The 26,002-nt window shown below is 41.8% G+C and overlaps 1 pseudogene; it reads left to right on the top strand.

Moving 5' to 3' along the window:
- The first annotated feature begins 3,934 nt into the window (after positions 1 to 3,934).
- On the top strand, positions 3,935 to 14,680 carry LOC145342082 (alcohol dehydrogenase class-3-like; annotated as a pseudogene).
- Positions 14,681 to 26,002: the final 11,322 nt, after the last annotated feature.

The following is a 26,002-nucleotide window of genomic DNA, read 5'->3' as shown; positions in this document are numbered from 1 at the left end:
CGGATAGATATAGCATTTAAGACGAACGGGACCAAAGGTTATGGGAAGAAAGCAGGATCAGGCTATTGAGTTGGACGATTAGCCATGATCGTAATGAACAGTGGAGCAAGCTCGAAAGGCCAAATGGCCTCCTCCTGCTCCTATCTTCTATGTTTCTATGCTGCGGCCAATGAGAAAGGAAGGATGAATTTAAAGATGCGATGTTTGTGATGTGAGAAAAAGCTTTCTCACACAACAAGTGGTTTGGGTCTGGTCTGGCCTGCCCTTCCTGGAAGTGTGGTGGAAGGAAGTTCAATTGAGGCATTCACAAAAGCATTAGATGAATACTTGAATAGAAACAATGTGCAGGAGTTCGGGGAAAAGGCACAAAAATGATACCAATCCACAATGCTCGTTTGGAGAGCTGGTGTGGGCACAATGGGCTAAATGGCCTCTTTCTGTACTATAACAAATCTGTGGTTCTCCATAAGGATACAAGCCATGCATCTGAAGTTATAACAACCAAGAGAAATATCAGGATTTTCCAGTTTTTTACTTGCCTGTATGTGATTCTCATCTTCCTCCGAAGGACACAACGCATATGTAAGATGGAGGACACTTAGTATGCCTGTTTAACATGATAACACTCCATAATTTATGAGCTTTGGGGGCATTTCTATAAAGTGGGATGGATTTTTTCCAAGGCTTTTTCTCTCCCAAATTAGAATGTTTTACCTGCGGGAAGTTTCATCTAGTAACTTGGTGCAAGTAACAGAGCTTGCAATCAATAGGAATTGAATTCAACAGATAATTGCAACTAGGGTTGGAAGCAAGGCTTCAGAATAGCAGTGCACCACTTCACTCCTGGGGGCAGCTTTTTAACGATAATTATTCTTCAAAATGTGGACTAATGCAGAGTATGTACATTGCAAAATACAGGGCATTTTCATATTTAAAAGAGTAAATATGACACTAAATCAACGCCGAACAAAGCTTAAAAAGCCTCTTTGCATCCTGAACATTGTATTTAAATATCACCTCACTGCCTGAGAAGAAGCATTCCACTCTATTAATGACGACAGAAGCAGAAAGCATTAGGGGACTTTTTTTTAAACAAAATGAAGTGCAAGCTCCACAAAAGCTTTCAAGAAACACTAATTGGAAATACCTAGCTAATGCCAGCAAGTCAAACAGAGGAAACATTAAGTTATTATTTTTAATAATGTTTACAAGTATATACAGCCTTTTTCCACCTAGTGAAAAATGTTAGCCTTGGTAAAATGTGGCAGCGCAACTTTTCACTGGTGACGCTGCTCATCTTCTCTCTGATAGCAATCATTAGTTTTATTTTTTAACCCAGTCTTCAAATGAAGACAGATGGGCAGCAGAGTTTTAAATGCACAGTGTTTATGTACAGGAAAAATGGCTGCAAGATTACAAAGTAGGGTGTTTAAAGGCCGTCCCGTTGCTGTTAAAGTGTAGTCTTTAAATATAACCAGCACTGCTGCTCAAGGACAAGGCTGTGATAAAGCAAGCGGAAAAAAATAACAGTAATTTGTACCACCAAAACACATGAGAAATTCTGGGTAGTCTAATGTAGTGGATCAATACGTAATTAATTTTTTTTGGTACAATTAAAATGCCAAAATGATAAAATTCTCATCCATTACTAATATATTCACATTTTATGCTGTGAGAAAGTTTATTTTGTGCCTTGATTTTACAAGGTTACAGCAGCTGAAGTTTCATCTGAATACCGTTCACACCTCGTTTAATTGTGAGATCCTAGGCCAGCAGTTAATTTATAATTTATTCTCTGACCTGAGGATACCTGAACACCATTTGCACTTCAGACTCTCCTGTCAATCAGTTTGTTTCCCATTCTCCTGTTTTTAACCTGTTGTGCGACATTACTGCGATCCTTAATCTCATTCTTATGACTTCACCATCTCGTCTTGTTTTTTGTGGTACCATTCTTTATAGGTATAAAAATGTTTGAAAGCACAGCACACTGTTGCCATCAAATTTGCTAGAAAATTAGTAACTAGGGTGTGCAGCATCATTCCTACCCGGGATGGATAGGATAGAGGTGGAGAGACTCTTCCCGCTCAAAAAAGACAGTAGGACTAGGGGGCACAGCCTCAAGATAAAAGGGGGGCGGTTTAGAACGGAGTTGAGGAGGAACTTCTTCACTCAAAGGGTGGTGAATCTCTGGAATTCTCTGCCCGTTGAAGTGGTGGAGGCTGCCTCGCTAAATATTTTTAAGACGCGGGTTGATGGGCTTTTGATAAGAGAGGGGATTAAGGGATATGGGTAGAGGGCGGGAAAGTGGAACTGAGCAGCGACAGATCAGCCATGATCTTATTGAATGGCGGGGCAGGCTCGAAGGGCTGGATGGCCTACTCCTGCTCCTATTTCTTATGTTCTTATGTTCTTATGTTCAAACACAAATGTAGCTTTTTCAGTGAGCAACCTTAACCTAGCTTCTTTTAAACTATGTTAAGACAGGAGCAGCATGGTGGCACAATGGTTAGCACTGCTGCCGCACAGCACTGGAGACCGCAGGTTTGATTCCCAACTTAGGTCACTGTCAGTATGGAGTCTGCACATTCTCCCTGTGTCTGCGTGGGTTTCCTGTGGGTGCTCTGGTTTCCTCTCACAGTCCAAAAGACGTGCTGGTTAGGTGCATTGGCCATGCTAAATTCTCCCTCAGTGTACCCGAACAGGCGCCAGACAGTGGCAACTCGGAGATTTTCTCAGTAACTTCATTGCAGTGTTAATGTAAGCCTACTTGTGACACTAATAAAGTAAACATTTATGTTCACATTGACAACATTGGTGCCTGTAATCCAACTTCAGACAGTTAAAAGGTTGGAGGCCATTGCTCGAAGCCTCATCATATGTCTCTCTGATCACCTATGAAGATAATTGATGTTAAATATGAATTCTAACTATTTTCATTTGCTATTTTAATTGTTGCTTATAGAAGGTTTGACTGATTCCAATGTACATTCTTTGGCAGAAATTTTCTGTCCTCATTCACGGCTGGAATTTAACTAGTGTCCCCAGAAAGTGAATGGAGTTTTGGCTGGAATGCCAAATTTTCTGTTCCCACTCTCAACAGGTCCCGCCAAGGATGACACCGGAGAATCCCGCACTGTATTTTGAATCCATCAAATCCCCACATCTCTAGTGTGGGATGATATGGAATCATCAGTGACCTTTTTTGAAAAGTTTTCAGATCTAATGAAATGTTATTCCACCTGAAACGTAACTCTGTTTGTCTTGATAGATGCTGCTTGACCTGCTGAGTCTTTTTCCAGCATTTTCCTTAAGTTCACATTCGCAGCACCTGCGGTATTTTTCTTTTAAGTGTAACTGTTGGAAACCGAAAAAAAAATTGATAATTTGAAGATTAACATTGTTAATATCCTGATGAGTTAGGACACTTGTTTTCCAACTTTGTAGTTATCCAATTAATTATGATTGAGTATTAATTCAATCGATGTCTTGACAGTTTTTTCTGTTGAGATTCGAGTCTTTTCACACATTTTTTCTGAAAAGAAGCTGTTCTTCACAAAAGGTACTTATTCCCAATATCCTTTCTTATGGGACAAACATTGTGGATCTAGTCTCCAGTGGATCCTCTCAAGGAGGTCTATTTTGACAATTCAGTTTCCAAGCATCCTGGAGGTGAAGATACCCCCACAATTTTGAGGCCTTAAGCTCACTTACATTTGGCAGTCGATCTGTGTGGTGTCCTGGTCCAGCTCAGAGATCGGGCCTTGCAATGAGGCTGGGATGGTTGCTAGGGGTAAGCTGCAGGAGTGGGGTAGGGTGGGATCATGGAACATGGGATTCCAGGTGGCAGCAGCTCCCATTATGCATCTTCACGCTAGAGGTCACAAATTAATTCAACACCTACCTTTGGCGGGTCTCTTTAGTACTAGTGCCAATGGAACTGGTGGGAGCTGGCATTCAGAGAGTGCCCAATACAGTTCTCCAGTGGCACCAGCGTCCAAAGATTCTGATTTCAATATTCAAATCAGCCGCGAGCTCTCAGGTAGCTGCTTGTGCCTGAAGAGGGTCCAGCAAGATGGAGGAAGCCATAGTGCCAATGGGAGCAAGGTGGTGAGTACCTCTGTGCTGTTTTCAGGTCACTATCACAAGATGGGAAGCCTCAGAAGCAATCCTGATGAGTTCATACCACAGCAATAGTGGGAGAATTGCAATTGGCCTTAAACTCAGGAATAGGAGATAAACAATTCATATTACTACTCATTAGAAGCTTTTTTGCTCAGTGATGCTCATGCCAGCACTGCAAGTGTCTGCCATTTAATTATTGCACAACCAACTGCAATCCAAAGATATAACAGCTCTAATCATTGCCCAGTATCCTGCTGGAAACAGCAGGTATAGGGTGGTAGAGAGTACAGCTCAGATGTGATAGCCCCATCTCCATGATCAAATATTACACTAAGGCTTGAGGCACAATTTTTGTCTTTAAAGTTGCCAGTTTTCCAGCAATTGTTGGTCAGGATAAGCAGAAAAGGTAGGACTATGTTGCACTACATCATCAGCCATTTCTATAAAGTAACGATTTGTCATTCCTGTGTGATCTCAGGCTATAGTAAATGTTGCATAATCCTGTGAGCAGAATGTATCTCAAAAGTGAAACTCACCTGAATTTCATTCCATTAACATCTTACCTTCTGCAGAGGAGTAGAGAAAACATAGGTGAGAGACTGTCATGGGAACAGTACTACATCCAGTAAGGATGACACTAATACAAAAGGGATGTTCATTTCCCACCTGTTATTATTTACACGTACTTCTAATATTAATGAGCCTTGTGGCACCAGAATTCAACTGAGCTGCAAAAAGACAAAAATAGGAAAAGACAAAGAATATAGTGAAAGATATTGAATGGAAATTCAATGCAACCAGAAATGGAGGTGTAAAATTTGCTATCAACCATTTGGCACTATCACACAAAGTTGAAGGCGAGGTTTTTGTCTCCCAATGGTGGTGGGAATGGGGTTTGGAGATATAAAATCTTGAAATTTTTCCATTGTAAAAACAAATTTCCTGCATTAGCAGGTAGATATGTTTTAACCAAGCTGATTCATCATAGCCCTGAAAAGGCAAGTATTGCTTCAGTGTTGAAATGCATTAAAGTACTTTTCTCATTTGGAAAAGTTATGTTATCAATCAAAAATAAATAAAACACTGCATGAGATCTTCATTGCACGAACATTAGGTAATTTAAATGCCTGGAGCCTATTTGGATTGAAAAGAAACCTTTACTTGGACAAATAGAAACAGTCTGAAATGCTTTGATTAACAGGTGATGTAGCTTAGAGAAAAAAATGACCATCTGGTTTTTACTTTCAATGGATTCCATAGTTCACATTTCTCAGGGTTTAATTTTATTTTTGAATGGCTTTTATGAATGGGAGAAGTTTTCATTTTGAAATGTGTTTGAATGACAGCTATATTTGATTGTGAGATTTTTTTCATCCATTTCAAAGACATCCAGAGGTCTGTCCACAATGGAAGCTGGGTGAGTGACTATGGGGATACATGGGCAGGCAGGGAGGGGGCATGGACAGTATGAGGGATATGGAGGGGACATGAATAGTGTGAGCAGGTATGTAAAAAGCTTAAAGTTTATTTATTTATTAATGTCACAAGTAAGGCTTACATTAACACTGCAATTAAGTTACTGTGAAATTCCCCTAGTCGCCACACTCCCACGCCTGTTCAGGTCAACGTACCTAACCAGCACATCTTTCAGATTGTGGGAGGAAATTAGAGCACCCGGAGGAAACCCACGCAGAGAAGGGGAGAATGTGCAAACTCCACACAGACAGTGACCCAAGCCGGGAATCGAACCCGGTCCCTACTGCTGTGAGGCAGCCGTGCTAACCACTATGCCACAATGCCGCCCAGTATAAGAGGACATAAACACTATGGAGCAGTCATGATGGAAGGTTTAGGGGACATATGAACAATATTAGGAACTGGACTGTTAGCCTGACAACTGAGATGGCCATTTGAACCAGCCCACTTCTTCACTGGCACTCCTCTTGCACTGCATTGAGTCTTGCAAAACCTCTCCCACATCTCTCAGAAACAGATACAAGGCAGGAAATGGATTCAAAGGCCATCTCACATTTAGGAAATCGTGGAAGAGCCTGACTCACATGTTCCTAACCCTACTTCAACAACCTGACTCAAAATCCACCCCAAAAATATTTAGGGAAAACAGAATGAAATTCCTCAAAAAACGATAAATGAGCAACAGTTTCTGTTTGTTTAGGTTAAGCTAGTTACTGTGTAACATAGCATTTTATAAAGGGTGCCTATTCCATGCCCACATAATTTGGTCTACTCTAATTAAGGACATAAATCTTTGAATGCTAAATGTTTCCATTTTTACTTCCATTGAAGTGTATTTTGTTGAGTGATTTGAGTGAGCAGATTCTAAAAAGAACTGAAGCAAAATTGCTGTGATCCATAAAACTCCTTCATTATTAATGTAACAGCCTTAAAAATGTCTCGATTTGAGTACTCCCTTACATTCATGACCTCAACTTTTCCCTCCCTTTGTCTCTTAACTGGAACTAAGCCCTTTATATAAGGCCTTGACAAGAGGTTGTTTTGGGAAGGCTGTAACACCTGTCCACTGATCTGCTGCCAGTCTGCATCTGTGCCCAGCTGACAAGTCTGTCTGCTTTGACTAATGACATGATTGATGGACAAAATAAGGAAGAACACACAAAAACATTTCAGTCTGGTCTGGTGTGTCAGCGAGCCTTCATCAAGTGCTGCTGAAGGTATATTTTGCTGCATGCCTCATTACACAGTAATGGCGTTCCCAGGAAAAGCTGATTCTTTTCACAACACAAGACAGCAGGCAGCTTTATGGAATCTGGGCCTATCAGTCTGGAGGAGGACTTGCTGAAGAACAAGCATTTTTCTCTCCCCCCCACCCCCACCCCACTCCAAAATGGCACTTGTCATCAAAATAGTAGGAGGCCAATTCAGAGACCGGGCGAAGAAATTTCAATAATGGGTCGTTTCTTAGGCTATTGCCCATTTTCCATTTCAGTCAGATGTCATCTAAACCTGTTGCAGTAAAAGTGTGGGTATGTCTGAGAAATTATGGCCGTATTAGAAAGTTGAAGGAAAACAATAATTCAGAACACTTGCGGTTTTCAGCTAAAGACAACAAAAATAACAAACACCTGCAGTTCCAAATGTTTGAGCGGAGGGAGTCAGCAGCTGTGGGGGTGGGAGGTGGTGGGGGGTGGTGGTGGTAGTGTGGCTGTTTTATCTGCGGGCAACAGGCTTCGATGTGGCTATGACCTTGAAACAAATATCAGCGCGTACAGCTCACTGTCTAGTTTCTGTTTGCAAATTATTTCTGGATGAACCATAAAGATGTCGCTTCTTTCCTTTTAAAAGTCTTCAAGCCATGATGAGCCCTGGGGAGGCAGCAGACTTTATTTAACAATCCTCCTGGATTCCAATAAAGTTTGTGAGTGTTATCGGCTTGTAGCGGTCAACCCTCCCCCCAATCTGAATACGCAAAGTGGCCAAGCCTCACCACCTCTGCCCCCTCCCAACCCCCCCACCCTGCCGAACATTGCCATGGTAGCTAACACCATGTAGATTTGCTTTTGCGAGGGAGAGACTGGCAGTGAATAGGTCTCAGGAAGATGAACATGCTCAAACTTAAAATTCCTAAAAATAAATCACCTAAAATGATGTCTCATTTCTGAAATAGCCACACTTACAGCACACAACCTCCTCTCATTCTGTCCGGGCAGCTGGTGACAAATATGTCAAATTAATACATCACAAGGTATGAATGCGTAGTTAGGATTTGACTGAAGTACCTCCAGCCTGCAAAAAAGAACGATTTATCAATGCAAACTTAATAACATCTATTTGAATCTAACTAAAAATCAATATTTCATTACCAAATTGTTAGTGAGAATGAAGAAAAATTGCGGAAGTCGGGCTGTTTTCTGGAACCGAAGCATCAGGAGTTCAATCTGAAGACGGAATGATTCATGACCAAGGGCTGGTGGAAGAGGTGAAGGAGGACGAATGCTGAGAACTTGGAGGGCTCTCTCCAGTGTGACCTTGGCAGGGGGGAAAGAATATATAAGGAAATGAAAGCGACTGTCAATTCTCAAACAGGGACAGATCACATGATAGATCAAGCAGAACCCAGTGAAGGTGGGCAGTGGGGTGGAGAGAGAGGGGAAGGGGGGGAAGCTGCTGCTTAGGGCGTTATTAGGAGGCAATACGTTGATTTTTTTTTCAGATGCACATGAACTAATTACTGGGCTCCAATCTCGCAGATTCCTTTATGGGAATGAGAGGTATAATTCTGTTGCATTTTAAAACCTGTGCGCCGTTGTTCTGCGATGCTCTTCACAATGTCATATTTTGGGTAATTTGAGCCTTTCCAAAGAGCACAAAGGGTTTAAATAATTCAAAGGTTCCAGCATTTAACAACTGTTAACATGTTTAAATGATTAGTCCCGCACCACTTCACATGTTTGTACCTTTAATTATTTATTAATTTATCTTAATTGCTCACAACAATATCCCCGCACATTGAAGGGAAGATGGTCTCCTGCAATTTTTACCTTCTTCAGAAGCTATCAGTTTCTATGTTTTAATAAATCTACATGGATGAGAATGCTACATCCCAGACATCACAGCTGGTTGCAGTGCTCAAGCACTCTGCCTTTTATAGCCCAATATTGAAATGTATAACAGAATGACAGCACATTGTCCCCTGGTTAAATTTCTATACTCATTTCACCCTGATCATTGTTCTGTTAAAAGTTACTTACATTTTATTGCAGTAATCTATTTAGTGACAGTCTAGCTTCTAAATCAGCCTGAGTACACAGGGATCACTGCTTGGATGATTCTGAATATATGAAACTGACCTGAAATTGACAGGTAGGTTGTTGGAAACTGCAAGCTTTAACAGCAATTTATTCTGACGCTCACTTAAAACCCATCCCAGGCCACAGTGTGTAGATTTGGAAAGTATCCCCAGCATGTTAGCTATGCACATACCACCTTTTGAGTGACTTACCATCCTGCAATATATATATTACATAGTATTAGTGCTAAATGTAAATAGGCAGAACACCCCAAAAAGACAGGGGGTGACACATTAAAACAACAAAGTAAGTCTGAACAGTCCTCAGTCAGGCTAAGATAGGCCCACTTACACTGCACAGAAATACATAGCTATCTCTGAGCAGGTCACTTTGGCAGTTAGTTGTTAAGAAAGGTGCACAATTATATTGGCCCCAATTTTAATTTTGGGTGGTTTTTGGGTGGGTGTGCAGTAAGATGAGCTCAAATTTCCCAGAAAACCTGCTGGCAGGGTATCTCCTCACTTCTGGAGTACAATTTCCAATAGGCCCAGGAAGCTGAAATACACTTCTTCAAGCAAAAATGACTTCCTTCATTGAGGAGTTCACAGCTTCACTCTGAGAAATAAAGTGTAGACAAGTGCCTGATTCCCTAAAACCTCCAGTGCTGTGAGAGGTCAGGCTGAGGAAGGAAGTTCTCTTGCCAATGGAAGGTGAATCTTTAAACACCAAGTTTATCAGACAGGATAGGGATTGCTGAGATCATTTGTACCAGAAACATTAGGCTGGTACCTCGACACAGCACAGAAAACACTTTAATGATCTTACAAGAGTGATAAGGCTAAGTACAGCCCTTCATTTCTCCACCTCTGTCTACAACACTTGGCAAAGTCCTTTCCATCCTCCCCTTGTACTCTCAACAATTCCCTCCCTCCATATTCATCCTTGTAGAGCATAAAAGATCATTGAATCATTTCTGGCACTGGACCCATGCATGGCACACTACCCCATGCCCACTCACCTGTGCAGCCACCTCCATCCAGGTCTTTTTTGACTGGTGGGGTGATCTCCTCTTTCTATCCCACTGCACAAGTATTTCATGCCAGTCACTCACTGCCTCCATTAGAGCAGACAGGCTGGTACCTGAGAATCGTGGGACTAAGTGCCCACCAACACTGGGATCCTGCCTGCCATTCCCACCAGGTGCTGAGGCCATCACCTGTGCCAACTTTCCTCATTGGTAGCTTTGTCAGGCCCCCTCCCCAACTCCTGGCAAGCTTCAGGGAGCTGACTGAGTTTGTTTTTTACCCCGCCCGGGTCACCATTCAACACAACACCCGGCATGCTTCTTCCTTAACCCGCAGTGCATCTCTAAATGGCCAGCCAGAGTGAAATCATTCTGATATTGGGTGGATGAAAACAGGCCATAGCCATTACCCAACCCACTGATCACACACGTTCAACAAGCACAGAATTCAGGTCATGGTTAATTGTGAAACTGTCATCTACTGCCAGGCAACCTGTCGGTGCCTTATGCCTACTATGCTCCTCAAGGCACTCGTATAATTGTTTCAAAATGTCAACACCAGGTTCTATAACCTGCTTCATGGTTGTCTCACAGTTCTTATTATATCTGTCTTGCTCAGACAGAATGTTGTCATCAGCCAGTTGGGGACGGATAGTCATAGAATCATAGTCATAGAATCCCTACAATGCAGAAGAAACCATTCGGCCCATCTAGTCTGCACTGACTCTGTCTGAGTGCCTTACTCAGGCCCATTCCAATCCCCTCCATGCCTGTAACCCCACACATTTACCATAGCTAATCCTTATAAACTCCACATCTTTGGATACTAAGGGGCAATTTAGAATGGCCGATCCACCTAACCCACACATTTCTGGGCAGCCTTGTAATCAAGCAGCCATTTTCCAGAATAAAAAAGATACCTGACTGTCACTGAATGGAGATGTTGTGGTGGCTGCCAGTGGAACTGGCACACTCTTATTCTATTCTTCTGTGGTGATCACACCTCAGGTGAACATTGATGGAGTGGAATATCTTCCTGTTGACAAAAGCTGCTGGCCAGTCTCCTTGTGGCTTGTGATAGTTAGAGGAGATGATCAATTACGTCCCCGACACAAAAGAAGCTGATCATTTGTAACACAAAACATTGTCTCACTGTGTTCCATAGAAGCAAATCAAAGAAACAGTCACTCAGTTTAAGAAGGAAACATCAGCCAGAGTAACCAAAAGCTTTATCAAGGAGATGGGTCATCACAGAGTAAGGCAGAAGGAGAAAAAGGCTCAGTCGTTCAGGCAGCTGGAGGAAAAGCCAATGGTTATTGAGTGAAGGGGAAGCAGGACTGTTTTGTCCTTATGGCAGAGTGGAAACCAATTGTACAGATTCAAGAAGGAGGTTTGAGAAGAAGAGGGAGTGGATTTGGGAAGTGGCAACCTTTGTTCAAAGGTTTGGCGAGGGAAGGAGAGATTTGAAATCGGACTGTCGTTTTCAAGTTTGGGAGGGGAAGTTGACTGAATTCCAGGCTGGTCCTTATTTTCCTCATATAAGTTGAGTTGACAATTTCTGGAAGCAGCTTTCTTCCTTCCCTCTGAGGCTTAAGGGGTTATCTCATCCACACAGGTGTCTGCAAGGGTGGTAAAAGAACAAAACAAGCCAGCGTGCTGGGAAACTGGCAGGAACTTATCGACTTCTACATTTAACTCGAGCGCCTTCATTAGTGCTCAGGGACCCCTTGTCCAACAGGTGGGTCTGACTTTCAATGTATCATCAAGCAATTGAGTGGAATTTTAACCATTTACGTCTCAGATTCTGCCTTTAAATCTCAGTGCATGGATTTCCTCAAATTCCCGAAACTCACTGAGGAATTGACAGATTAGAAAACATTTAAATATTGAAATATAGAACAAACAATGTGTAATTTTAATGTTGAATACATAGATATAATATATTAGTGTGTTGAGTAAGGTCATATGGTTACAGTTTTATTTAGGTTGTTTGTGAGCCTTTATACTTGGTAGTCTGGATAAACTCCTGACCCCTGTTTGTATGCATATATTTTTAATGAAGTTTCATAAACCCCTAAATTAAAAAGATGGGTTATAAGGAGTTAATGGTTTAGTGATTATAGGGAGAAAAACAAAAAGCAGAAAAGGAAAAAAAAAATTCCTGTTGCCTAGCTACGGTGGTCCAGGGGACACACACAAAAAGGCAGGAGTTGAGAGGGAGAGAGTGTGTCTTGCACTGATAGCAAATACAGATTTTTAAGCTCTCTGAGAAGAGAAACTACAAGGCTGGTGGGACAGTAGTTACTTGAGTAATCCGTTATAGGCCTCAATGAAGTGATCAGTTTAGCTGAGGTGCTACTGAAAGACTGAGTTTGGGGAATTCATTTGTTTGCTCTTCAGTTGAATAAAAATTGGCCAGAATTTTACCGGCACGCCTGCCCGATGTTTGTAAGATTGCACCCGAGGCCAATGGAGAATGCCATTCTGCGAGCCTCACCCACACCGATTTTGGGGCAGGCATGCTGGTAAAATCAGGATCAGTGAGTTTGAAGTGTGCTTTTTTGAGTATCCTGGGGAGAAGTATGAGTTGGGTAAGAAACATCAATGGAATGCGTAGGAGTTCACTTAAAAAAATCAACTGTGCCAGTCCCAAGTGAGAAGCCTTTGTGTCAAGCTGGCGGCAACTCTTCACTGGCTTATGTGTCTGCAAAGATATTGTTGTGTTGAAGCGATAATGGAAATTTTGCATTATCTTCTAGTATTTGTACTGATATCTTTCCAACTTTTTGTCTGGTGGTTCACTTTTTTCTTGTTTTAATAAATCTTTAATTCTTTGCATTAAAAGTTGATGAGCAGGCTCTTTCAGATTTGTTTAGTAACTTTCCTCCACGGTTTCTAAAAAGATTAAGATCTATCAAGCCAGGTTGCATTCCGAGATCTGACTTGTTCAGCATTAACGGCAGTTGGGATCATAACAAAGTGAAGGTTCCTGCGGGATCAAAAAGCCTTGAATTTAAGCAGGATCTGTGAATCCTTAAATAAATGAGTACATGGAGGTATTGGACATCGGTACAGGATATTCTGAGAAACATACTGCACTGGTTGAAACTCAAAAATGGCTTTAATTGTTGCTAAGAGTTTTCTGGGAATAGAAAGTGTATCAGTAGATTACTTAAAGTCCTTGACTAAAGCTGACAGAGTTAGCAGAGCAATTGAATGTAGAAATAAAAACAGGATTTTGTAAGGATGATATGATTAATGTAATTACCCAGATTTAGAAATAAAAGAAAAGAAACCTTAAACTGTTATTTCACAGTTAGAATTAGAACCAAAGAAATGATACTTTCTTCTCGTGTCTGTGCAAGTTTCCTCTGGGTGCTCTGATTTCTGCCCACAGTCCAAAGATGTGCACATTTGGTGGATTGGCCAAGGTAAAAATTGTCCCTTTAATCCCATGATGTGTAGGTCAGGTGATTAGCCATGGTAAGTATGTGAGGTTATGGGGATAGGGTAAAGGGGAGGGCTTCGATGAGATACTCTGTCAGAGAGTCAGTGTATACCCGATAGGCTGAATGGTCTCCTTCTGCACTGTAGGATTCTATGAATCAGAGATTCCATGAGACAAGGATGCCTGGGAAAGTTACAAAACGTTACAGCAAAGGATATTCGAATATAAAACATGCAATTTATCAGGGTGCTGAAATTGCAATGTAGTTGTTTGGACTGATCTTGGGCACCCTTCAGTGTATAGCAGGTGAGGTGTTTGGTGCCTTTCACAACACTGCACAGTAGAGTGGATTAGTGATTACTGTTCTGCAGCTTTGGAGGCAGAAAAAGGCAACAGGATGAAGAGGAAGAGCTTGGTGTGGAATAAGCACCTGCCGTCGCTCACTTGGGCTCCAGGGATATCTGGGATTAGCTGATTTAGGTAGCCTTAGACTAACAGATGCACCTGTAAAGGCAATCACCTTTACTATTGCATCTTCTCTGAATGCATAGTCGTTGCAGACATCTCACTGGCTAAAACAGCAAAGTCGCTCCGCTAAGTAAAGTTTGTCTATTGGGCTGTGATATCTTCATTAGTTATGGTGCAGCTGTCAATGCAGCCAAGGTTGAACAGGCTCTATCTGTGCTGTGTTTGGAATGGGAGGACTGGGTCTGGCAACCATCAGGGGATGTAAAGTTGCCACTTGGATCATTGAGTTGACATTGATAACGATAAATTTGCAAAGATTAAAGAATTTAGTCCAACTGAGTACATCAATCCCAAGGATCATGAAAAGCCCATTCGAGAGGTTTAAATTGGATTAGCTGATGGTGATGTGGACTACTCTTTTGGGTGTATTGATAATGTTGCTACCATGAAAGCTGCCCTTGAAGATTGTCACAAGGCTTGGAAACCAGCCTGATTATAGAGGTGGCATCTGCTGGACATGAAATTTCAACTCGGCCCTTCCAACTGGGACCCAGCTGCACTTGGAACGGAACTGTATTTGGAGGATGGAAGAGTGTTGAGTACATGAAAGAATACACGGATAAGAATACAAAGGTGGATGGGTTTGTGACTCAAACCCTCCCATCTGACCAGATCAATGAGAGCTTTGAGCTGTGGCATTGGGGCAAGAGCATTCAAAGTTTTGAAATCCATTTCTGCAGTCCAGTGGAGTTTTACTGCAGCCTGGAAAGGAATAGTTTTGAAAATTGCTTTGAAAATAACTTCAATTTTGTGAGCATTTCATCTGGCTTAACAGATTTTAATTGAATTGGTTAAGCTCCATCATTAACTGTTTAACCTGCATTGTTAACCTCATCAATCTGTGTAACTTCAGTCTGGACTCTTCTCCACATTAAAATTAATTTGTGAAAAGAAGAAAGAGCAATATCAGGCAGTACAGCTATTTGACACACCAGTGTATTCCACCATTCGCCAACACAATGTAGATCCACTAGTCAATGATCCAACACTCTCACTGACAACTTGCTTTCATCCATTCATAAAGGCCCCAGCACAATAGGAACCTCTTTTCTCAGAGTCTGGATCAGCAGTTTAAACCATGTATTTTAGATGCAGCTGTATGCTATTTTTAGCTCACTCATTAACGCATTTGTATAAATCCCAGTCTGTGCAATTTTAACATAGTTGTTAATCTATTTATGTTAGCAGGGCAATGGGTGCATTTAAAAAGACAGGAATTTAGGCACACACATTTACTGGTGCACTAAATGCCGTGCTCAGAGAAAAGTTTTATTTATTATTTATTTATTAGTCACAAGTAGGTTTACATTAAAGCTGCGATGAAGTTATTGTGAAAATCCACTGGTCGCCACACTCCAGCGCCTCTTTGAATACACTGAGGAAGAACTTAGCATGGCCAATGCATCTAACCAGCACATCTTTCAGACTGTGGGAGAAAACCAGAGCACCCGGAGGAAACCCGTGCAGACATGAGGAGAATGGGCAGACTCTGCATAGATAGTGGCCCAAGCCAGGAATTGAACTCAGGTCCCTGGTAGCTCTGAGGCAGCAGTGCTAGCCACTGTGCCACCCAAGTAACAAGTCTAATTAAAGGAGTTCTTCCTAACATTTGTTCAAGTTAATTTCCACTAATTTCAATTTAAGTGCTCTGGTCCTGTTTTCCGGGATAACTTTAAATGCATATTTGACTTTCCTTATCTTTTGATTTAATATTGTACGTGCTTTAATGAGGTATCTCTTTAACCACCTTCATTCTAGACTTTTGATATTATAATCTTTTCTTATCATTCACCTACTCTAGACATGAGATTAGTCTTTTTTTGTAATCCATTTAATGTATGTCTATGTTTTTGTAGTGTGGTCAATGTTGGTCACAGTACTCTAAATGTGCCCTGATTAACATCCAGTAAAGCTCGAGCGAAATCTTTGGAGAATATAGTCACCTTTTCAGATGTTTCTCCCAATTGCTTTGCCATGTACAGCCTATACATTAAAATAATTCATTCATACTATATTATTTGACCAGTGTATATTAATTCGCACACTAAATTTTAATTCGCCATTGTCTGACCAGTTATAAAATGTATCTCTAGTCTCTGACAAGACTTTCAGTGCATCATTTGTCTCCATTGCTCTCTCTACTTTAATCTCATTAGCAAATTAGACAAACTTCCACCTGCTTTTGGCTTCCAGATCGTTAATTGGAAATGACAAGAGTCCAAGTGCCAATCCTCCTCCACTCAACCTTTCGTTCAGACTGTTTTTACTCTGCTTCTAATTCATTTATCCCATTCCTTATGCTTTCCAATAATCTGCACAAGATTTTAGTCTATCTTGAACATTTTCACTCTGAAATGTTCAGAAATTCTAATTATACCTCATAACAGGACAATCTATTAGCTATTTGATCTATGATGCCCTCAAGAAGTTTACAAAGCAGCATCCTTAGCTCTGAGTGATCTCTTATTAAGTAAATACTATGTGAGAGAGAGTACTCTTCCCTAACTCATCAAATGGGTTTCATATTCTTCTAGTATTCAATGAAGGCTGAGTAAGTTTGAGTAATTTAATCATCTAACATTTAAAGCATCCTTGCTCTTACTGGGAGGGTGGTGGGTGTGGGGAGGGGAGTGCCGTGGTGGAGAGGGGGTGCATTCAGGTGACAGAAGCTGTTGGAAAAACGCTCCCAGGAAAGCTTTTAGGGAAGGAAGAAAACTGAGAATGGAACAGCAAACCAGAGAAAGAGGGCTCTGAAGTGCTTGCATGTGGTACTGGAGGCCGTAGAGCCAGAGGGGGAAACGCAAAGAGAGGTGATGTTTGTGTAGGGAGCTAGGAGACCCTGAAGACATGCTCTCAAAAGGGAATGACAGCTGTGGCCATGGGGAAGTCTGGACCTGAGGATCAGTACCACAAAGGTTCAACAAATTCACACGTATGATCAGGATCAGTGAATGCATGTTCAACATACAACCAATCTCATGCTGTTCAAGTGCACCACAGCAGCAATCTTTAACAATAAAGATTCCAATCTAACATTCACATACTTCATTTTCCCCTCTAAATTTAACTATTCTGTCAACCTTACACTCATCACTAACAGCTTCTACATATCTTCAGCTGTTCAACAATAGCAGGCATGTCACCCAAACAGATTGCAAAACACTCACTGGCAGTCTTCCCTCTCTCTTACAGGAAGACAAAGTCACACATAACCACAGGGAGCAGCAGAGAACTGCTTGGGGACTAGCTATCTGCATTATCTGAGCTCTAGGGAAGAGACGACTGGCTGTCTTCATTATACAACCAGCAATCATGGGCCATTGCATTGGGCACCATAGAGAACATTCAGGATAATGTCATGTTCCAGCCTTATCTGCCTTCTCAGATTCCACTTAAATCTCATATTATTGGGTGCGAAATGTGAGCTGCAGAGATGTGCCCATGGATCTCTTGCTTTTCACCTTTTTCCCCACCCCTCACAATAACTCTCTCTTCTGCAATTTTTCCTTCAGATACCCCAATCCTGGTGCCTGGCCTGCCAGTGCAACCTGATCATGAAGGGCATGAGTAACAACTGACCCATTCCATTAAGAGCCTTCCTCCTTGCACACAGCGCCCCCCCCCCCCCCCCCCCCCCCCGTCTTCATCTCACTAAGACGCTGCAGCCCAAGAGGGATACTAACTATAGTCCCTATTACCGAAAGTAACCTTTCTGTTCCAGGCCTTCCAGCTTCTTTGATCTCCATGTCAAAGTCCAGTGATATACACAACGAATCTAAAAAAAATTTTTCCAAACTGCAATACCAACCCCATTCCCCCCAACAAAACCGAACATAGAGCTTCCCCTTACTGCGCAACAACAAATCATCTGGAGGTCAAATAGAAGAGTATGGAGGAGCGGGGAGGGGTCCCTCATACAGTTCTATCCATTTTGAAACTGGAATGATTAAGTAAGAGTGTGAATAGAAACTGCAAGGTCCAAAATAGCAGTTCATGTACCAAGTCATCTTAGAGACTGTTCGACATTACAATCTGCTCATTGTATGCTTCCAGTGCCCTCACTGAATGCCAGTGTCTTCATGATTGGCATGCAGTGCTTCGGCTGTGCCGCAACTGATGTTGTTGATGTTGCGGGTTTCCATAACACCGGCAGCACCACAGAGCTCAATGTTGCAGCCATAGTCTTTACTGATAGAACTTACAATTTACACTTCTATTCTTGTCATTGTAAATTGAAGTATTGGGTGTAATTCCCACTTTGGATACAAGGTAAAAACTGATGGTTGGATCTCAGCTGCCATGCTTGACCATCCTTCCCAATGAAGTAAAAGGCAAATGCTTAAATAAGTCAATATCACTGGTTTTATGCCTGCGCTATATTGAAAATTGTCCCATTGAATTCTGAGCTTTGCTCCCTTAAGTAATTGTTTACAGTGTAATGGTACGCAGGTACCATGGAGTAATGTCATTTCTTGAAGTATGTCAAATACATTTTCTGGCAGTTTCACATTGTAACCAGATATTTTAATCTATCCCAGCCTGTTCCTCAGGTGCTCCATACTGGTATACTGTTATAGATCACTCAGGGAGTCCAGGATGCTGTGAAAACAGCTACATTTACATGCATGTCGGAGCGCCGTGCTATAGATAGTGATGGTAGAGGCTCCAATTTTCTTTCTGTCCCATACTGATATAAATAATTCTTACTTGGTGCAAGGGTAGTTTCTTTCAATCTGTCACAGAGCCCTTCCTGGCTTCTTCCCCTTATTCAATAGAGTATCAGCTCTCGAAATGATGTGACAAGAGTGACCATTAGTTTCAGGTATCGCAATAGTCAAATATTGACTGCAGCTCAGGGCTATAACAGTAAACCACTGGCCCAAGGGTTACATATGCAACTGTGTAACCCAAAGGCCAGCCGTTTATATTATGACCCATGAACTGAAATCAATATTTATTTTATTATACTCATGGATTTAACATTCTTGAAAAAAAGGCAAAATGCTTGTCCGCGACTGTGGCGGCTGCAGAGTGTGCTGCCTGACATTCGAAGACAATTGCCTGGCAGTCAAGACAGCCGTCACTGAATATTAATGATTCTGGAGGCTAACTAGTAAAAGTTATTTTCTGACAGGTGACAACTCATAAGTCAATTACATTAACCTGCTTAAAATAAATAGGTAACGCCTCCACACAGATAGCAGAGGGAGAAAGTTTAGATTAATGCATCGAGCACTTGGATGTTACTATCCAAAACATACACTCAGGGCCTTAATGTCTTCATCCTAGATGGCAAAAATAAAGGTTATTGTCACAGGGGACACTAGATAACTCGGTGAGTTGAATGCAGCAACTGGCATTAGCAAGAAGAATATGTCTGTGGATTGCAGTGCTCTCTGAAATTGGGAATTTAGGCTTGAAAGCTGAATGGTTCATTGATATTATTTTAGTATAACTGCCGTTTCACAAAACAATTAACAATCAGGTGGTAATTTCAAGAAAATACACTGACTTTTAAACCCTCCACTTTTCATTAATGGTAAGATTTTTAAAGGCTGAGAATGTTCCACGGATATGTGACTAAGCTACGAAAGATGCACCGCTTAGGAATGAGATGGCTATTCTCAAGAACAAATGCATTTAGAGAAAGACCCAGTCCTCCATGAAACAGCCATTTTAAAATATGCCAAGAATTTTATTGTGCATGGCTATCAGTGGACACTCATCAATGTGTTCATCTGAATCCTCCACAACAAAACTGATATGAAGCTGCACCCTCCAGCAAACTGGCACTCATACCATCCCTTTCCCCCTGCCCTGAACTCTGTTCCCTTGCCTCTGATTCCATTTCCTTGACCATGCAGAACCCAGATTCACCAAGAATTGAGTTTCAAATCTTATATCTTCATCAATTCCAAGGCCATTTATTTCTCTCTTTCAGGTACCATTCATTTCTGCCTCTATATTCACTTCCATTGCCACTGAAATATCCTTACCTTATCCACACCTTTGTCACTTGATCTTTCTAACATCCGGCCTCCCATTTCCTACTGTCCATAAATATCCATTTTCTGAAAATTCAACTATGTTAGGCTCCACTTCTGTTCTCACAATCCCACATTGACTCCCTGCACCCCAGAGCAATGAGTTTAAAATCTTGCCCTCATTTCCAAATCCTTCCATGGCCTGATCCCACCCCATCTCTACTGATGTCCCTCCACACTCCGACATACAGTGGCAGCATTCTGTCCCACAGAGTCACAGAGACTAACTACAACTAATGACATTTAATTGGTACTACAGAAAACAGAGGGCAGTCTCAGAAGAGATAAAAATCAAAACATTTTTAAGCATAATCAAAATTGAGGATGTGAGAAACTAAGGATTCACTAACATTATTGGGTGGGATTTTCTGACCTCCTGCGACATATTTTCCAGTAGTGGAAGCCGCCTGCTATTGGATGGTTAGATCCCACCAATGTAGGCAGCACGGTGGCACAATGGTTAGCACTGCTGCTTCTCAGCGCAAGGGATCTGGGTTCTATTCTAGCCTTGGATCACTGTCTGTGTAGAGTTTGCACATTCTCCCCATGTCTGTGTGGATTTCCTCCGGTTTTCTGATTTCCTCCCACACTCCAAAGATGGGTCGGCTAGATGGATTGGCAATACTAAATTGACTGTTAGTGTTAGGCAGCTCAGCAAGATAAATGTCTGGGGTTGTGGGGATGAGGCCAGGGTGTTGTCGGTGAAGGTTTGATGGGCTGAACGGCCTCTCCCTGCAGTGTAGGAATGGTATGGTCCTATGATATGTATGGGGTTTTGTATACTTTTCACTCACCGTAGCCAGGGAATGTGCTGTGGGGAGTGGCATGTGGGTGTATACATTGGCGGGACCAAAAGATCCCACCTACGGGAAGGGCTAGAAAATTTTGGCCCATGTGTTGATTTCCTCTAAGTACTCACAGTGAGGCATGAGTAACATGCTCTCACCAAACAGTGGTAACTAAAGTCAAATCAACAACTTTAAAGTAAATAATATGGAAATCCTACAAGTATTTGAAAACCGATACATTACCAGGATAGATTGTATCTATCAGAGTGCTGAAGAAGATGAGGGAGGAAGATTCTGGGGCATTGACAACTATTATGAGGGAATCACTGTATGCTGTGGAGATGCCGGTAGAATGGAAAAATGTTATGCATCTTTAATAGTATTGAACTACAAATCTATATTAGCTTAGGTACCAGAATAATAATCTGTTCAGGACATCTTCACACACCAAGTGCAAGAAAGAATTTTAATGCCTGGACAGAGAATCATTGGAAGATGCAGGCTGAAGCTTCTTGCAGTTTGAATCAACGTTTTCTGAAGGATCCAAAAAAAAGTGTTAGGCTCTTCACTTACGGGGATGACTTTACCCCGCCCCAAAATCTCAGTGCCCAACAAGCAGGAATACAGGGGTTCTTCCTACCTGTTTTTCAGGCAACCTTAATGGAATGAATTTACTGTGCTCTGTGCACCACAGATCCTGTCAGGGGATTTACGCCAGTGAGGGAGGGGGGGGTGGTGGCGGGGCCTATTTCTGTCCAAGAAGCCGGTATCAGATTGCAGATGGGGCTAGTGCACATGCGCCAATCTCTCAGCATACTGGGCGATTGGTTGACAAGTACTTCCACCCACCCTGCCACATTGACGGCCTCCTGATGACTGGACCCAGCCTCCTGATGGCTGATCCGGCCTCAGATTGCTGGCCTGGTCCCCCAGTGACTGTGCCTGGCTTCAAAATGGCCACCCCCTCCCCCCACTGACCCCAATCCCTGATGGCCAGCCTCTAATACCCTCCCTCCCCCAACATGGGTGGCCCCAAATCCCTCCTCCTGAACCCCAATGACCAGCCTCCATTTTCCCCCCAACCCCAAAGGCTGGCCTCCGAATGCTAGCCCTATCATCAGCCCTCACTCAATAGTATTCTCCCTATTCCTGCCATCCTACCTCCACCAAACCCCAGCCTGGCTCTGTGCTGTCTGGTCCCACCCCCTTGTTACTGCACTGTGCCTGCTGGGCATTACTAAGGTGCCTGATGGGCACTACCAGTGCCAAAGTGGCATTGCTCAAGGGACACCCCCACCCATCCCCCAACCTCCAGGGGATTCAATGGCCTCTGTTCCCACAGGTTCAATCAAACCCCATCCCCATTGGTGGGGACCATAGGTGGTCCCTGCAGGTGTGGACATTCACCGGTGGGGTCAAAAACTTTAGCAAGCCCAAACAATTGAGTCCCGGGCTCGCTATATAGGTGGAACTCAGCATTTCCGTATGTTAATCAGCCTCGCTGTTCCCTGGTACGAGGCTGATCACGTCCAAAATAATGGATGGTGAAGATCGCAACCAGCAAATCTCATTTCCGTCCCCTCCCCCCACTTAAATTTCCTCCACATTACTCGAGCAGCACAGGGAGCTGTGCTGTGCCCTACATATTTGGGGACCCTGGCGGTTGTTTGAAGTGGCCACCAGAACCTCGGGAAAATGTCTCAACCTAATTTCAGATTGGAAATTTTTCAGTGATCCCTCGGGTAGGTTTCTCCCCAAAATTACACTTCATTGTGACTTTTGGTATCTGCAAAATTGGGTGCAAGGAGAACCAATTTCTGCAAGTGTGTGTGTTGCAGAGAAAAAATACAGAGAAAAAAAATGTGTGTTCTGATTAACTAATTTTGTTTCCCAGTTTTAAAATTTCTATTAAACCAAGGCAGAAACAGCGAGGACAGAATGCACTAGAGAAGGGGTTATCGAGAAAGAATAGAAAGATAATGCAGAGCATTCATTTAATGTTGCTTCAATTTTCTGAATATCAACAGTTGAGTGTTGAAAACAAATAATTATCTTTCGCTATGTTTAGTTGATAGAAAAGATGAATGCTAATTAACTGTGAGGCAGAGAGTCTAATTTCTAACACCAACGAGATCAAAGATAAGAGGGACACTGAGGGAGAGATGATATATTTTCGCATTTAAATATGATTCTTTTTTGCAAAATAAAGGACTACGTTGTCAATGAATTCCACTGGAACAGACAGGATAGTAGCAGCCCAAAAATGGTCTGGTATAAACTACTGCCTCAAAATAAACTCTCCCACCTTGGGCAGTTAGGCAGTTAGGTCAACTGGCTTTTTGGGCATCAGATCAAGCCCAAGATGGGTGCAATGCCTCATCTTGTCAGCTTAGGTCTTCTTTGTCTGTCTTATGGAGATCATGAATTGGATTCAGTTAGATTTTGAATTTGGTTTATGCAGCAAGCAAGGAATGGATTTGGGTTCGCCTGGTCCATTCTGAGCATTGGCTTATGCCATTTAAGAATGGAGTAACTTTTTTTAAAAAATCTGCCTGTTCCAGTTAGCAGCCACTTGCAAAGATGTTAACTGGAACCTGGCAAAGCACAATTGCAGTTTTGAAATACAAATGGAAAGGAATGTGCATAATGCACCCATTTGTATTGAACAAAGAGTTGCTTTAAAAGACCTCCTTAAAGAGAATATTGGTTAAATGGTTAAACAGTAATGTTACATTCTCTTTTATGTTTGGCCAAGAGAAACACATTCAACCCTGACTTGCTGCCAGCTCAACCAAGGCTCCTTCTCCAGATGATCTCACACCCATCCCCAAACCTCAACATGCTTCAACTATTGACTGGTTCAGTGTTGGACCCTCCAACAGCCTTCAATAAATGGTAGGGCACCATTTGGCATCTGCCACTCACCAGCAGCCTGTAAGTGAATCCTGGGTGCCAATGCGGTTAGGTCTCACAGCACACTAATGGCAGGCTTGTGAATGTTCTAACATGCAACCTCTGCTAACTACCTCATTAACATTGTACTTAATACCTTGAATTTTCAAATCAAATAAAGCTATTGGTGGGAAAGTTTCCTGAAAGATAAATTATTTTTGATCCATTTATTAGAATTATTTGAGGAAGTAACAAGCAGGGTAGATAAAGAAGAACCAGTAGATGTAATGTATTTGGATTTCCAACAGGCATTCGATAAGTAGCCATGGAAAAGGTTGTTACAAAAGATATGAGTTTGTGGTGCTAAGGGTCAAAATCTGAGCATGGGCAAAGGATTGGCTAACCAACAGGAAACAAGTGAGAGGATAGATGAGTCAGTTTCTGGTTGGCAAGCTAACTAATGGAGTGGTGTCGAAATCTATGTTGGAGCCTCAACTATTTACAACTCATATTAATGACTTGGATGAAGGGGCTGAGTGTATTGTAAGCAAATTTGCTGATGATGCAAATATAAGTAGGAAAGTAAGTTGTGAGAAGAATATAAAGAATTTCCAAAGGGATATATGGATAGATTAATGAGTGGGCAAAAAATTGGTTTATGGAGTAATGTCACAGTGATATAACTTATGTATGAATGATTTCAATCTGTAATTTCATTGGGGGATCAAATATATATTGAACAGTTTAAAAAGGAATTTTAAAAGAAATAAAATGCACTGACTTAAGATGGCTGCCACAAGACATCTGGTAGTCTTTACAATGGGAGGGCATTGGAATGATTCTATGTCTTCACTCACATTCCTTTCAGTTTGATAGTAGCCAGTTCAGCAAAAACAATGCACCATTCTAGTTGACAACTTTCATCTTACTTTTGGCCAATTTATGTCCAAGGAGGAATTAATAATGCTCTTCTATCCCTGACCTGAGGTGAAATGTAAAACTCCAGTTCTTAGAATTATCTTTGTGATTTGAAAATGTAAGCAGAACTTCCCTTGTTCTTAACCAGATGGAACAGCTAGCAGTTAATGTTTTTTTTTGATGTATGAATTCCAATTCCCTCAGGTAAAATTTGGTTTCATCATTAACAAGTTCAACTTTGCAGGTCTCTCAATTTATAAACAAGGCTATAGGAAACACTATGTCATAAAAAACACAGCAAAGTAAATGGACAGGGATTTGTCTTATTTTATGATTTTGTGGCATTTATGCTTTTCTATGAGATTAATGTTTCAAAATTAAATCAAACCACGATTTGGAAAGTATTTGTGAAATGACCTAAATCTGACAGGGCATGCTTCCAGAGAAACACAGAAATATTGGAGCAGGCGTAGGCCATTCAATCTCTTGAGCTTGCTCAGCTATTTGGCTAGATCAAGGCCGATTGTGTACCTCAGAGACCTTTCCCTGCACTATCCTTGTATCCCTTGATGTCATCAGTATCTAAAAGTTTTGAACAAACTCAATGATTGAGTTTCCACAGCCCTCTGGGGTAGAAAATTTGAAAGATTCACCAGCCTCCGAGTGAAGAAATTCCTCCTCATTGCAGTTCTAAATGGCTTGCCCCTCATTCGGTGACCCTGGTTCTAAATCCACCCCCCCAGCTGTAGTGTAAAGGATTGACTCTAACACTACTCCGTTAGTAGCGACTGAGAATGAGTTATTCATAATTCTGTCACTCTGAGAGAAATAAGTGAAAAGATCCAGAGAGAGGGGACGGGATTTTATGGCCTTGCGTCAGGGAAGGAAAAATACATAATAATAAATCAGATTACATTAATAAATGCAGCTGAGTCTAAATCCACAACCACACAACAACAACTCCAAAACTGTGGGACAGAAAATCATCGGAAGGACAAAAATGAAAATCTAATAGCCTATAGAGTCTCTAAGAGTGTGTACGTTTCAATAGCTTGTACATAATACTCCAGCGTTTTATATGTTTGGGATTTTTAACGTACAGAAGCTTTAACAAAATGCTAAACCTTAGGATACAGGTGATGCTAAAAATGCAATATTTATTCTCCATCCCCAGTTGTCATGGTGGCGAGTCATTGCTTTGGATTGCTGCAATCTTTTTGGTGACATTTCTCCCACTCACAATGTTGTTGGGGAGGGAATTCCAGGCTACTTATTAAACGATGATGAAGAAACACAGAAAAACGTGCAAATCGTGATGGTCTGCAACTTGGTGGGCAACCTAGAGGTCGTAACCTATTGTTCATCTTATTGGTAGAGGGAGGGTGTTGTTGGTTTGATACATACATTGTGTGGCTGTGGGTTTTAATTTAAGAATACTTTTTCCTCTAGCTTCACCCTTAAAAAAT

Source organism: Carcharhinus amblyrhynchos, chromosome 4 (assembly GCF_965287045.1).
Source record: "Carcharhinus amblyrhynchos chromosome 4, sCarAmb.v2.hapA, whole genome shotgun sequence".
NCBI lineage: Eukaryota > Metazoa > Chordata > Chondrichthyes > Carcharhiniformes > Carcharhinidae > Carcharhinus > Carcharhinus amblyrhynchos.
The sequence above is the reverse complement of the archived record's forward strand: the minus strand, read 5'-3'. Positions and strand labels throughout refer to the sequence as shown.